Source organism: Macaca thibetana, chromosome 7 (assembly GCF_024542745.1).
Source record: "Macaca thibetana thibetana isolate TM-01 chromosome 7, ASM2454274v1, whole genome shotgun sequence".
Classification (NCBI taxonomy): Eukaryota; Metazoa; Chordata; class Mammalia; order Primates; family Cercopithecidae; genus Macaca; species Macaca thibetana.
Window position 1 is genome coordinate 158,715,656 of NC_065584.1, and position 15,052 is coordinate 158,730,707.

Genomic DNA, 15,052 nt, shown 5'->3' on the forward strand with positions numbered 1-15,052 from the left:
ATAAAACTCCATCTCAAAAAAAAAACAAAAAATAAAAAAAAAATCGCAATTACTTTTGCACCAACCTAGTAATTCAGAAGAAAATATTCAGAATGAAACGTGAAGGGACAAAAAAGAAATAAAACACACAGACGAGAAAGTAAGTGATACAGAGGACACACTAGGGATCCTCTATAGGTATATTTTCATAGTTTAAAAAATATTCGGTCATTATTTTTAAAAATTAATGCCAAGATTACAGGGATGAGCCACCACACCTGACCCAAATATCTTTATTTCGTCTTTTTATCTGACAGATATTTTCGCTAAGAATGGAACTTGAGGCTGGCAGTTATTTTCTTTTGGTACATTGAAGATGTCATTCCATGGTCTTCTGGTTCCTGAGATTTCTGTTGAGAACCTGTCAGCCTAATTGTTGTTCCTTTGAAGGCAACTTGAATTTTTTCTCAGATACTTCTCGAGAGGGAGGTGGGGCAAAAAAGGGGTCATACACTCCCAGAGTGCTGGATTACAGGGTCTCACTTTGTCACCCAGGCTGGAGTGTAGTGGTGCGATCTTGACTCACTGCAGCCTGGATCTCCTGGGCTCAAGCAGTGCTTCCACCTTAGCCCTTCAAGTAGCTGGGACCACAGGTGCACATATTTGACTAGGCCAAATACACCGTTAATCAGCATCCCAGAAGAAAAGGAAAGAGGGGCCAGGCACAGTGGCTCACACAATCCCAGCACTTTGGGAGGCCAAAGCGGGCAGATCGCCTGAGCCCAGGAGTTCAATACTAGCCTGGGCAACATGGTGTAACCCCGACTCTACAAAAAATACGAAAATTAGCCAGGTGTGGTGGTGCACGCCTGTGGTCCCAGCTACTAGAGAGGCTGCTTTGGGAGTATCACTTGGGGCTGGGAGCTCTAGGCTGCAGTGAGCACTCCAGCCTGGGCAACAGAGCAAGACCCTGTCTCAAAATAAACAAATAAATAAAATAAAGGAACGGAAACAGATAATGAGGCAGAAGCAATATTTTTACAAAATAACGACAGAGTACTTTTTAAATTATGAAAAACAATAGTTCACAGATTTAAGAAGCCTCATGAACCCCAAGCAGGACAAATAAAAATAATAGTACACCTCGACACATTATGGTAAAATTGCAGAAAACAAAGGCAAAAACATTTTTTTAATCTTGAAAGTATCTGAACCAGGCATGGTGGCTCATGCCTGTAATGCCAGCACTTTGAGGTGGGTGGTTTGCTTGAGCTCAGGAGTTAGAGGCTGTCCTAGGCAACATGGTGAAACCCTGTCTCTACAAAAAATACAAAAAATTAGTCAGGTGTGGTGGTGTATGCCTGGAGTGCCAGCTACTCGAAGTACTGAGGTGGAAGGATTGCTTGAGCCCAGGAGGTCTGGGCTGCAGTGAGCTGAGATTGCACCACTGCACTTCAACCTGGGTGACAAAGTGAGACTCTGTAACCCAGCACTTTGGGAGTGCATGACCCCTTTTTTATGTCCTCTACCAAAAAAAAAGGATCTGAGAAAAAATTCAGATTGTCTTCAAAGGAGCAACAATTAAGCTGACAGTCAACAGAAACCTCAGGAACCAGAAGACCATGGAATGACACCTTCAATGTACCAAAAGAACATAACTGCCAGCCTCAAGTTCCATTTTTAGCGAAAATATCTGTCAGATAAGAAGACAAAATAAAGATATTTGTGCTAGGTGTGGTGGCTCATGCCTGTAATCCCAGCACTTTGGGAGGCTGAGGTGGGTGAATCACCCGAGGTCAGGAGTTAGAGACCAGACTGACCAGTATGGTGAAACCCCATCTCTACTAAAAATACAAAAATTAACCAACCATGGTGGCATGTGGCTATAATCCCAGCTACTCAGGAGGCTGAGGCAGGAGAATCGCTTGAACCTGGGAGGTGGAGGTTGCAGTGAGCTGAGATTATGCCACTGTACTCCAGCCTGGGTGACAGAGCGAGACTCTATCTCAAAAATAATAATAAAAATAAAATAAAATTTTTTTTTAAAAATTAAAAAGTAGCCCTAGAGAGTAGACTTTTAGGACAGGATTCTGGAACTCACTAATCAGATGGCAACAGGATCCATTGCTGGTGGTAAGTGGGGTAGTGATGTGCTGGTGTGCTGTAGCAATACTGTCACTAGGAAACTCACCTACTGTGGATTGGGATATGGTACAGGTGGAAGGGCAGGCATTGCTGATGCAGTAGCGCCAGAACAAAGTTCTCCAAATCTGGTTCCTGGATCATCACCAGCAGCACTGCTGGCATTTCATATCAACCTAGAAATGCAAATTCTCAAACACCACCTTAGACTTATTGAATCAGAGATTCTAGGAGTGAGGCCATCGATTTGTGTCTTAAGAAGCCCTCAACATGATTCTTATACATGCTAAAATTTGAAAACCACTGTGCTCGCACTTGGACAGTATGGGGGCAACTGTAATTATAAGGATTGTGGAATTGTTGACTTATTTGATTTCTTCAGACACCTTGAAGAAAGGAATGACAGGCTTAAACCTGTCAGCTCAGAGCATGTTATGGAAGCCAGAAACGCTCTTCTCCTGCCCAGAGCAGAACAGGCTGAAAATCAGACATGGAATTGAACTATAAGGATGGTGGAACTGCAAAAGGTCAAGTGTAATGGGCCACTTAGGCTAAATTCAGGGCCTCTGATAGAAAAGTACTGGGGCCAGGCATGGTAGCTTATACCTATAATCTCAACATTTTGAGGATGCCAAGGTGGAAGAATTGCTTGAGACCTGGAGTTGGAGACCAGCCTGGGCAACATAGGTAGATTCTGTCCACAAAATATTTGAAAATTAGCTGGGTGTGGTGGCACATGCCTGTGGTTCCAGCTACTCAGGAGGCTGAGGTGGGAGGATTGCTTGAGCCCAGGAGGTTGAGGCTGCAGTAAGCCATGATTACACCACTGCACTGCAGCCTGGGTAACAGAGCGAGACCTCATATAAAAAAAAAAAAAAAAAAAAAGAAGCCAAAGAAGGGGCTGGGCACACTGGCTCACACCTGTAACCAAACACTTTGGGAGGCTGAGGTGGGTGGATCTCTTGAGTTCAGACGTTTGAGACCAGACTGGGCAACATGACAAGACCCCATCTCTACCAAAAGTACAAAAAATTAGCCAGGCATGGTGTTGTGCACCTGTGGTCCCAGCTATTCAAGAGGCTGACGTGGGAGGATCACTTGAGCCTGGGAGGTGGAGGTTGCCGTCAGTTGAGAACATGCCACCGCACTCCAGCCTGGGTTGACAGAGTGAGATCCCATCTCTAAAGAAAAAAAGAAAAAAAGAAAAGAAAAGAAAAGGGATCCTGATATCTGATATGGAGAAACTTAAGTGGATATATCTGAGAACTTTGAACCTCCAGTTTTCACTGAATGCTCTGGGGTAGAAGAAAGAGGAGAGGAGACGGGAGAGGAGGGGAAGGGGAAGGGAGGAGGGGAAGGGAGGAAGGGTAATGGGTTCCTGATATCTGGTATGGGGAAACTTAAGTGGATACATCTGAGAACTTTGAACCTCCAGTTTCCACTCAATGCTCTGGGCTAAAAGAAGTAGCCCCCTTTCCTTGCTAAGAGAAGGGCAGCTGCCTCTTGCCTGGAGACTAGGCAAAGAGCCTCCAGCAAGGCCTTGCAGCAGGAAGAGATGTATCGTCATTGCTGCCCCACATTGACACCAGGTTACGGTCATTCCTCATCATGGCCCAAGGTCACAAGCACAACCTGCTCTGGGAGAACGATTTTTTTTGGCCAAAAATGTTGCAGGAGCTGCCAAGTACACACTTCTGCCAAGTATTGGCAGAATCTGGGAGAGGAGGTGGAGGAGTAGGCATAAGGGTGTTGAACCAGGGGGAGACTAAAGGCTGTATACATGATAATACACTGACCTGGGAGCACTCTCAGGATTTAATGGCTTGGCAAGGACACCTGGGGCTCCAACATACTGCTGGAGTGGCTCCTTGAAATGTGGATGGAACAATTGCTGCAGTGAATTAGGTAGAGATTATAAAACTATATTTGCAAAGCATCAGAGAGGCCAGAAACTACAGGAAGGTAGGAATGTTGGAATGGTTCATTATATGCCAGTAGATTCAGAATCCACCACTTGACTATGTGCCCTTGGTGGCCTCACAAGAACTCCCCTCTCTAGGCTACCAAGGAAGGCACTAGTGAGAATGGCACCTGAATCTTTCCGAGACTCAGTGGCAATATCCTTTGTAGGCCAGGATCGACAAGAGGAGATGCTGCTACGAGACCAGGCTTCGTGGTGTCAGTGGGAATGGTGGAAGGCGAGAACAGCAGATGCCAGGTGGTGGCACTTCATTATCATCAACAAGGTGGATGTAATTAACTTAATTGGTAGGAAGGCTAGAGTGATAACCAGGATGCCTTGACCTCCAGGGATCTGTTGTGTTAGCTAAAAACTTATGGCATTCCTGCATACTGCTGCACTCCAGCCTGGGCAACAGAGTGAGACCCTGTCTCAAACACAAAACAAAACAAAAAAAGTGTTGCTATAATGGCACCAATTGTATATGAAGTTCCTGAAATTCTGAGTTCCACTAATATTATTTGTGTGATTTAAAAAATTCCATACTTAAAAGCAACACACCAATAGAGGCAAGCAAACCATGTTTTGCATGAAACAATTGTCAATGGTGATGGTGTGTGGATCTCCCCTTTCAGAACCCTGAGAGTCTCAGTACCCGAAGGGCTTTCTGCAGACAAGATAACTGTCAGAATCACATGGAGAAGATCAGAGCCTGGAAGGAAACCTGAGAACTTTTTCTTTCAACCTTCTTCATTTTGTATGGAGACAAGACTGAAATTCAGAGAGTTCTGGTTTCTCAACGCACACCACTAGTCAATAAACACACAGAGCCAGAAGCTAGATCGAGCTCAGTGTTCTTTTAAAGCTACTACTTTTACTAGCTTACTCTGCTAGTAAAGCTTACAACCTGACAATAACATAATATATACACACAAATACAGTTACTTCCAAAATAGATTTCGGAGGGGGAGCAGGCAGACCCTGCATTTTTACAATTTATAATTTAAGAATTGCAAAATCTGTCTCCAGTATTCATAACAGGATGTCATTAACCAATCCCCACAGTGGGTTGGACGTCTAGGTTGTTTCCAACTATTTGCTTTTATAATTATCCATTATAATGGTGAAAAATTGGAAACAACCTAAATGTCCAATAATACAGGCATTAATTCTCTAAAAAGTGAATATCAAATAGCCATAAAAAAGACATTAAAGATCCAGAAGTGTTGCTAATTGAGCAAAAATACGTTGAGGACCATTTCAGGTCAGATGCAGTGGCTCACACCTGTAATCCCAGCATTTTGGGAGGCTGAAGCGGGCAGATCAGTTGAGGCCAGGAGTTTGAGACCAGCCTGGCCAACATGGTGAAACCACATTGTAAGGTACATGGATGTGCTTTGGTCAAGGAATAAGCTGAGACAGATATCCAGGCCTGCATGACTCACCGGTTTGGTGTGCAAACGCACACCTCCACTTGTAATATAACCTGTTTGTGTAAGTTCATACTTGGCTTTATGCCACTATTGTCTGTAAAAGGTGTAACTGCCCTATTGACGTTGTGCATAAGAGACATGGCTCTTGGGGGCTTGGCTGGTCTCGGCTCAACATAGCTTGACATGGTGGGCGCACTGGCGCCCAGAGAAAGAGAGAGCGAACAAAAGCTGTCCATCTTGCAGATGGATGGGAGGGAGCCAGGACACAACTGGGCTTGCTCATGCTGGAAGACAGAGTTAAGCTGCTAACCCTGAAGGTGAGGGAAAGCCGGCTGCACAGCTGTGCGTGGGGGCAGCTGGCTCAAGCCGCCAAGACAGGGTGAACGGTAAGCTGCTAATAAGAGGGCTAGTGTAAGGAAGCTGTTAAAGAGAGCTGCTGCTGAATAAAACTGTCTTTCACCTGATGTTCTTTCCCTTGAGTGTTCTTTCCGCTCACCCATCCACTTTCCTCAGACCTCAGCATGGACTAGACCTGGACCCCGGGATCTGACACACATCTCTACCAAAAATACAAAAATTAGCCGGTGTGGTGGCACATGCCTGTAATTCCAGCTACTAGGGTGGCTGGGGCATGATGATTGCTTGAACTCAGGAGGCAGAGGTTGCAGTGAGTCAAGATCTCAGTACTACACTCCAGCCTGGGCAACAAAGCATGACCCTGTCTCAAAAAATAAAAAAGTTAAAGACTGTTTGTACAGTATTAACTTTTTCAAAATATTTACTCAAGCATAGAAAAGTCTAGAAATGTCATCAATGGTGATTTCAGGAAAGAATTATAAGGTGACTTTTTTGGTTATCTGCATTTTTTTCTTTTTCTTTCTTTCTTTTCTTTTTTTTTTTTTTTGACATAGGGCCACCTCTGTCACCCAGGCTGGAGTGCAGTGATGTGATCAGAGCTAATTGCAATGTCCACCTCCAAGGCTTAAGCGATCCTCCCACCTCAGGCTCCTGAGTAGCTGGGACTACAGGCGCATACCACCACACCTGGATAATTTTTTTATTACTGTATTTTTTGCAAAGATGGGGTTTGTCATGTTGCCCAAGCTGGTCTCATGTGATCCACCCACCTCAGCCTCCCGTTGTGCTGGGATTACAAGTGCGAGCCGTGTGTGCTGGGCCTGTCTTCTTTTCTATAATGACCATGAGGCCGGGCGCGGTGGCTCAAGCCTGTAATCCCAGCACTTTGGGAGGCCGAGACGGGCGGATCACAAGGTCAGGAGATCGAGACCATCCTGGCTAACCCGGTGAAACCCCGTCTCTACTAAAAAATACAAAAAACTAGCCGGGCGAGGTGGCGGGCGCCTATAGTCCCAGCTACTCCGGAGGCTGAGGCAGGAGAATGGCGTGAACCCGGGAGGCGGAGCTTGCAGTGAGCTGAAATCCGGCCACTGCACTCCAGCCTGGGTGACAGAGCGAGACTCCGTCTCAAAAAAAAAAAAAAAAAAAAGAAAAGAAAAATGTTCAGAGAAAAAGAATACAAAATTGTAAAAATCATATGTAACTAGTTTTGTTTTGTTTTGTTTTGTTTTGTTTTGTTAAAGGCAAGAAAGAAAGTAGATTGTCCAGGAAGATAGTTACTCCCACTTTATATTTCTTTGGTGAACTCATCAAAAGGTCCAGGAGTAGAATCACGGGTCAAAGTACCCCGGCTTTAACTTCTGGTTCAGAGAATCCTAACAACTTACATTGTCACCAGCAAGGTCGGTCTTTGACCACAGGATTAACTCTCAAAGCAATTCTCATCCGACATTAGCTGCTTAGTTTTCCACTGATATGTTGACTCCAGGAGGTTCCTTGAGTTCTGTGTGTTCAGCTGGCCTCCGGTGGCCCCATTATTATTTTCTGCCAGGTAAAGGTCAGCCACCTGCACACAGATCTCATCACTCATGATATGCTGCAACTGGAATCAAACAAAGGCAAGCTGTTAGTGAACACAGAAAAGATTTCTCCATTATACAGTCAACGTGCCTTTGACTGATCCAGTCACTCAGCTCAAAAGAGGTTTTGGTTTTTTTGGCCGGCAATTTTACAAAATTAATCACACAAACCACTGTGTCATTTTCTTGGAGAAAAATCAAGCCAAGATTTTCAACCACATTGGTGATCCGTTGTAAAACTTTCATACCTATTTAAAATAAAAACCATAGAGAACTCAGGTTAATGTACTATTTATTTAAAATTCTAAGGATATTTAAATAATTTTTCATGGGTCATACTTTTATTACATTTTAAAATCATTTAGAATTTGCTTTCACACATATTCTCCCTCATTTGATCCTCACAACTGCCCTGGGAAGCAGGTTGGAGACAGAGTAGGGGCCTGTTAGGAGACAGATTTACACAATGCATAAGAAAGCTCACTGTGAGCCGGGTGAGGAAGGGAGCCTTGGAGAATCATGAATGCAGTATCTATGTCTATATTCCCAGCCCAACTACAAAGCCTGAAATTCATTAAGTATTTAAGAAATAGCTGCTGAATTATTGCCTAGGGGCACTCAGCTGAAGAAGCAGGATTGAGACTAACAGTCAAGCTTCCTGACTCCTAACCGAATACTTTTCCAAACACACCACCTATTTTTCTATATCTGATAGAAAGTATAGTGCTTAAGATGTACATAATGTGAACTCACTTTCAATACAGGCCAATCATGATTGACTATCAGTAGCTTTTGTGACAAACTTAGTAAACTAGAAATAGAAAACTGAACCTTTCAGAGTTCCCATTCTCATGTCATATGCTGTTTCTGTTTTGAAATAAAAATCCTTCCAAATGAAACTGTATCCATCAAAATGACAGAGAAGTGAAAAATAGATATAAGAATAAAACATTAATTTCAATATTGATTTGTCTATTTTGCTTTAAAATTATCATAACCACCAAGCCATTCTATTTTTAGGAAGATACATTCTTTTTGAAGTGTTAGAAACCATGATAACTATTCTTAAGTCCTAAATGACCAGCATGTGTATTAGTAGATAACTGGACACAGTGCAAGGTCAGAAGGGTGACTGAGTGTGGCAGAAAGGGCAGTATGTCCAGCAACTGCAGATGGCTAAATGACAATGGGTTCAGATAATGGATTCTGATACAACCATTCAAATAATGCTTATGAGTACTTGATAACATAGGGAAAAGCTTAAGATACAGTGTTTGAGAGAGAAAAGGAAAGGTGGAAAAAAAAAATAGATGGAAAGCATGACTTCAATCATGCATACAGATGCTTCCACTTTATATATTTTTTTCTTTTTTTTTGAGACAGAGTCTCACTCTGTCGCCCAGGCTGGAGTGCAGTGGCATCATGATCTTGGCTCACTGCAGCCTCTACTTCCTGGGCTCAAGCAATGCTCCCACCCAGCCTCCTACGTACCTGGGACTACAGGTATGTGCCACCATGCCCAGCTAATTTTTTGTATGTTTAGTAGAGATGGAGTTTTTCCATGTTTCCCAGTCTGGTCTCAAACTCCTGAGCTCAAGTGATCCACCTGCCTCAGCCTCCTAAAGTGTTGGGATTACAGGCGTGAGCCACTGCCTCTACTTTATACTTTCTTGTTGAAGTAGACTGTATTACTGATGCCCTACTCACACCCTCTTTTTGGATATCTGGCCCCTCCTCGAGTCTCTGGAAAGGGCAGCACTACAAATCCAGGGACAACTAGGGAACTCCCACCCTCACTGCTAGGCAGATCAGATTCTCTCTCCTGCTCATTGGAAATGATACAGAGTGTGTTCAATAGATTTTTTGCAGAGGAGCATCTATATGGAAACATCCAGTAACACTGGGACCAGGGGTACTGCCAGGGCAAGCCAAAGCCTCAGAGGCTGGAGGAGCCCGGAGCACATGCCGAATGCTTATCTGCAGAGCAAAGCACAAGCATGGAGCAGAAGTTCAGAGTGAAGGCATGCAGGAGGGAAAAATAACCTCTCAGCCCAATCCTTCCATGGTGTGGTCCTATTTTCAGTTCTGTACTTAGATGTCTGTGAGGTTGCCTATTGTACTCTGAATACAAATCCCTCTTAAGCCAGCATAGAATAGGTTAAGATAAATGTAATGACTTGACTTGGCTGGAGTGCAGTGGCATGACCATGGCTACTGTAGCCTCAACTTCCTGGGCTCAGGTGATCCTTCCTCTTCAGCCTCCTGAATAGCTGGGAGGGCCACTACACTGGGAGTACAGGCATGGGCCACCACGCCCGACGAATTTTCTGTATTTTTCTCACAAAAATATTTTTCAGAAGAAATCTTAGGTTTAATACATTGAAAATCCCTGATTGGTTTTTCTTCATCTTTTCTGTGAATGAGTAGGTGTTTCAGTCTCTTGTATTTCTTCTTTTACACAGGATATGGGCTGTTTGAAAACTATTTCATTATTTTCATCATCATCATTCATTTCAGCCACTTCAGATTTTCGCTCTCCAAAAATGTTAATGTACAAACTGGTGTGGGGCCCTGGGTATCCACAGTCTTCTCAGGAGTGTCAGCAATACCTAAAACCTTTTTCTTCTTCTTACATAACACCTGGCCTTTGTACATGTCTGACAATTTGTTTTTGAAATACTTTCTGTTTTCTATAAAATCAAAGAGGAAAATCATACTCAATTCCTTTTTAAGCTAATTTCTTCCCGAGTAATCCTTGTTTCTTTTTAAATCGCTCCTCCATCCGTAGCTTTTGTGTAAGTGCCGATTCTGATTATAACGTTTCACTGATGGATATGATGGCTGTTTAAATGGAATATTCCAGTCTTGAAAGAGTTCTTTCTGTACTTTTTCAGATGGCATAAAATGACTCTCCAAGAGTCTTTCACCAAACAGGTAGTTGTTCATTGTTTCAACTTGGCAACATCCTCAGACTCAAACTCCACAAATGCATAGCCTTTGCTATTTCCAGTCCTTTTCTTTCTGGATAGTCTGAACCTTGAAACAGTGCCAGTGCCACACTGGGAGGACAGGAAAGGATCTGGGTTTCATTCAGTAGGTTAGGTAGGTGGCGCACATAGACTACTCCAGGAGAAAGTTGTTCTTGTTTGTTTGTTTGTTTTTGTTTTTGTTTTTGTTTTGAGATGGAGTTTCACTCTTGTTGCCCAGGCTGGAGTGCAGTGGCAAGATCTCAACTCACTGCATCCTCTGCCTCCTGGGTTCAAGCGATTCTCCTGCCTCAGCCTCCCGAATAGCTGAGATTACAGGCATGCGCCACCACACCAGGCTAACTTTTGTATTTTTAGTAGAGACGGGTTTCTCCATGTTGGTCAGGCTTGTCTTGAACTCTCAACCTCAGGTGATCTGCCTGCCTCAGCCTCCCAAAGTGCTGGGATTACAGACATGAGCCACCGTGACTGACCAGTTGTTCTTGTTTTTTTTTTTGTCAGGGTATGCGCTTGCAAACCTGTGCCACCTCCTTCTGAAACTCAGTATCTACCTGCAGGTTCGGTAACAGGCTAGGCGCAGCCAGGCTGGAAAAGGCTGCCATGCCAAAAGTGGCCAACACCAACTCCATGAGGCACTCCCGGAAACACCCAGTTTTTTATATTTCTAATATAAGCAGGGTTTCGCCATATTGTCCACGCTGGTCTAGAGCTCCTGGACTCAAGCGATCTGCCTGCCCTGGTCTCCCAAAGTGCTGGGATTATAGGCGTGAGCCACCGCACCCAGGCTTGACTTTGAAATATATGTTGTACATCCAGTCAGCAGTGAACTCTGGGGGAACACCAAAGGTGAGGAGAATGAGAGAAGAGATACCTCCAATTAAAGGAGTTAAGAAAAGATGCTTGAACTTATGTTTTAAAAAGCCACTGCAGGTTGGGCACAGTGGCTAGTGCCTGTAGACACAGAACTTTGGGAGGCCAAAGTGAGTGAACCGCTTGAACCTAGAAGTTTAAGACCATCCTGGACAACATGGCAAAACTCCATCTGTACAAAAAATGCAATAAATTAGCCGGTCGCCGTGGTGCCTGTGGCCCCAGCTACTCCAGAGGCTGAGGTGGGAGGTCGAGGCTGCAGTGAGCTGAGATCCACCACTCCACTGCAGCCTGGGTGACAGAGTGATACCCTGTCTTAAAAAAAAAAAAAATAGTCACTGTTTTGGGGTTTTCTGCATGAAATCTCTGTTGCCATTGGAAACAAAAAGGGTTGAGACAGTATGTATTACTGATTCAAAATCATAATCAGCTGCTTAGAGTAAATCATTGTATCTATTGTTTCAAAAACCAACCTCAGGATTGTTAAAAGTTAGTTTTATTGGATTTTTCTTTAAGCTGGGCTGGTTCACTCAGGTCTGTCACTTCCAAGCCCATATTCTACTTAGTAACCCTATTTGGAAGGAAAACTGCAGCTAAGGTTATGATCCATCCTGAGATGAAAAGTTTCACACATATACACGACACATACCCCCCCCTCCACAGTATGATGACACAGCGACCCAACCTTGGGCAAATGGTACCACTGCCAGCAAATGCATTTTTTTCTTTATTCTAAATTTTTTTTCTTTATTTCTTTTAATGGCAGCAAATGCATTTAACATTTTATTGAGATTCTCAACAGCTGCCATTTGATTTGCATAGCAAATTGTTTACAAAGTAACTTTTTTCCATTTTTGATATTTTAATGAAAATTATGTTCTTCAGTTTTAAAGCCCCGTCCCTCTCCCAGAGAAAGATTAATAACTAACTACCAAGTAATGATCATTTAGGAAAAGAACAAAAGCAAAAACAACTTTTAAACACTTCTGGAACATGGGTAAGGGTCCATAGTCAAGACCTTCTGGGCCCAGTGGAGGTGCTAGGCTGCCTCAGGACACCATCAGCACTTCCCCATCCACAACATCCTCAACAGCGGGGAGCCGTGTGCGGACCCCGGGGGGCTTCCTGTTCCACAAGCTCCCCTCTCTTTTTCCTCTCCACCCTTGCTGTTGGGCCTCCCCTCCAAATGTGCCTAACAAAGGCAGCAGGGTCTTTAATACTGTTCAGCTTTGTCAGTGGAGACAGGGTACTCTAGAAAACTGAGAGATTCCCTGGTCCAGTCTGGGGGAGGAAAAAATATGCAGTGTAGCATAGATGGTTTCACTTGTCCACTTAGACACATGCTCATACTTATTCGATGGATGTATCAGATGCTTCAAAAGTCCTGATGTATAGTAGAACAAAAGTTGCTTGTAAAAAAGAAGTTGCAAAATTATAAAAATCTCTGCAGCAGTTCAGGCTCCTGATGACAAAGCTGGTTCTGATAAGTAGTTATTTTGACATGCACAGCAGCTTTCCCTAGAAGTCTTGTGTTCCAAGGGGTTCGTTTAGATCACAGGAAATTGAAATCGAAGTTTAAAAGGCTCTCTGCTGACAAAATGTGGTATATCCATCAATGAACTTCTGCTCAGTAATGAAAGAAACAAACTACTAAAACCTGTTATACGTCAGGGACTAACCTCTAAAACATTAGCTAAGTAAAAAAAACCAGACAGGAGACCACATATTGTATAATTCCATTGCTTTGAAATGTCCAAAAAAGGCAAGTTGATAGAGACAGAAATGGTCTGATTTACCTCAAGAGGTAGGGATTCAAGCTCTCTAGAGTACATGTGATACATACCTGAGAAAAAAGAAGGAAAAGAAAAGAAATTTAAACATAAGTAGATGAAATAATACTTCTCCCTGAATATAAAGAAAATCGCATTCTTTTTGTAATAATTCGGAAGACAAAATATGAAGAAAAGTCTTTAATTTTGCCACTCAAAACATTCTGGTTTGTTGCTTTTTATATTTCTTTATGGGTATAAACATTTTTAAAAGTAGAATCATAATATATAGTCTTTTGTCACTATGTTGTGGGCATATTTCTATGGCAGTAAATATATCCTCGGCATCATCTGTTTTAAAAGCTCGATGTATATATTAAGCTAATCATTGCCACCCCTGAAGTAAGTTGTCTTTTATATATATATATATTCTAATGGACTTGAGCAAGCATTTTTGGACTGAATTCATAGAAGTAGAATTTCTGGAGGAAAATAACATATAAAACAGTTTGAGGATTTTTAAGAAATTTTCAAATTATCCTGCAGAAAAATTGGTTCAGTTCATACTGCCACCAACAGGAGCAGAGCTCCAGTTTCCCCCTTCCATTTGCCCTCTTTGCTGGTATTTAAGCAGAAAATCTCATTGTTTTCATTACATTTCTTTGGTTTCTAGTGCTTTCAATTTTTCTTTTCTTTCTTTTTTTTTTTTTTTTCTTTTTTAGATGGAGTCTTGCTCTATTGCCCAGGCTGGAGTGCAACAGTGTGATCTTGGCTCACTGCAACCTGCATCTCCTGAGTTCAAGCCATTCTCCTGCCTCAGCCTCCCAAGTAAATGAAATTACGGGTGCCCACCCTCATGCCTGGCTAATTTTTATATTTTTTAGTAGAGACAGGGTTTCACCATGTTGGTCAAGCCGGTCTTGAACTCCTGACCTCAGGTGATCCACCCGCCTCGGCCTCCTAGTGTTGGGATTACAGGCGTGAGCCACCGCACCAGCCTTGAATCTTTTTTATATGCTTATTGGCCATTTTTATTCCTGTGGAAAGTGCCTGTTTTCCATTGCCTATTTACTGGCCAACCTCCAAAGTCACAATTCACTTAATTTTTATCTTGGTGATTGAAAGCATTTAACTTAGTGATTTTAATGTAAACAGGAGCAGGACAGACTGTAATTATCTAGATCTTGCTCTGTCACCCAGGCTGGAGTGCAGTGGCATGATCATAGCTACCACAGCCTGGTACCCCTGAGCTGAAGCAATTTCCCTACCTCAGCCTCCCAAGTAGCTAGGACTACAGGTGTGTGCCACCATGCCCAGCTAATTTTTAAAACTTTTTGTCGAGATGTGAATTCGTTATGCTGCCCAGGCTGGTCTTGAACTCCTGACTTAAAGTGATACTACCACCTTGGCTTGCCAAAGTGCCGGGATTACAGGCATGAACTACTACTCCCGGCCAAGAGCTCATTTTGTTTGCTAGTGGTGTTCTTGGTATCTTTTCATATTTGAGGCATGGGTGCTAGTGCTGAAGTATTACATTCACCATCCAGGGTTTACAGGACCTTTGTTTTAATATTGAACAGATAGAAGTGTTTAGTTCCGCATTTTTGCAGGTATACAGAATGTGCTTACCAGGCCTCTGCTTTATACCCATTGAAAGCAAGAAGTAATACAGTAAAACTTTGCCTGGCTAGAGGCTGTGAAAGAATGGAATATTCTGGTTTAATTCTATTAACTTGGAAGTATGAAGGTGAAAAGAATCCAAAACTTACATTTCCTGTTGAATGCAATTTGAAAATATAGCCAACGATTCCACTTTTCTTCTCTAGTAAGTTTGGACATTCTGATCTACTTGGTGTTTTATTATAGAACTGCTAGTGTGCCTGTGACTTACATTGTGAAGATACGTTTTTAAAACTTGAGAGGTAAGAGGGTGTAAATCGTATTGTATGAGATCAGGCTGGAAGAGAACTGACAC

At 42.8% G+C, this 15,052-nt stretch overlaps 1 protein-coding gene and 1 pseudogene across 1 annotated transcript in view; both read right to left on the reverse strand.

The window, feature by feature from the left end:
• The window catches only part of STOML1 (stomatin like 1), a 158,709-nt gene that overhangs the window by 103,937 nt on the left and 39,720 nt on the right, over positions 1-15,052 (reverse strand). The gene's annotated exons all lie outside the window — the stretch shown is intronic.
• LOC126959303 (MKI67 FHA domain-interacting nucleolar phosphoprotein-like) lies at positions 9,823-11,040 on the reverse strand (annotated as a pseudogene).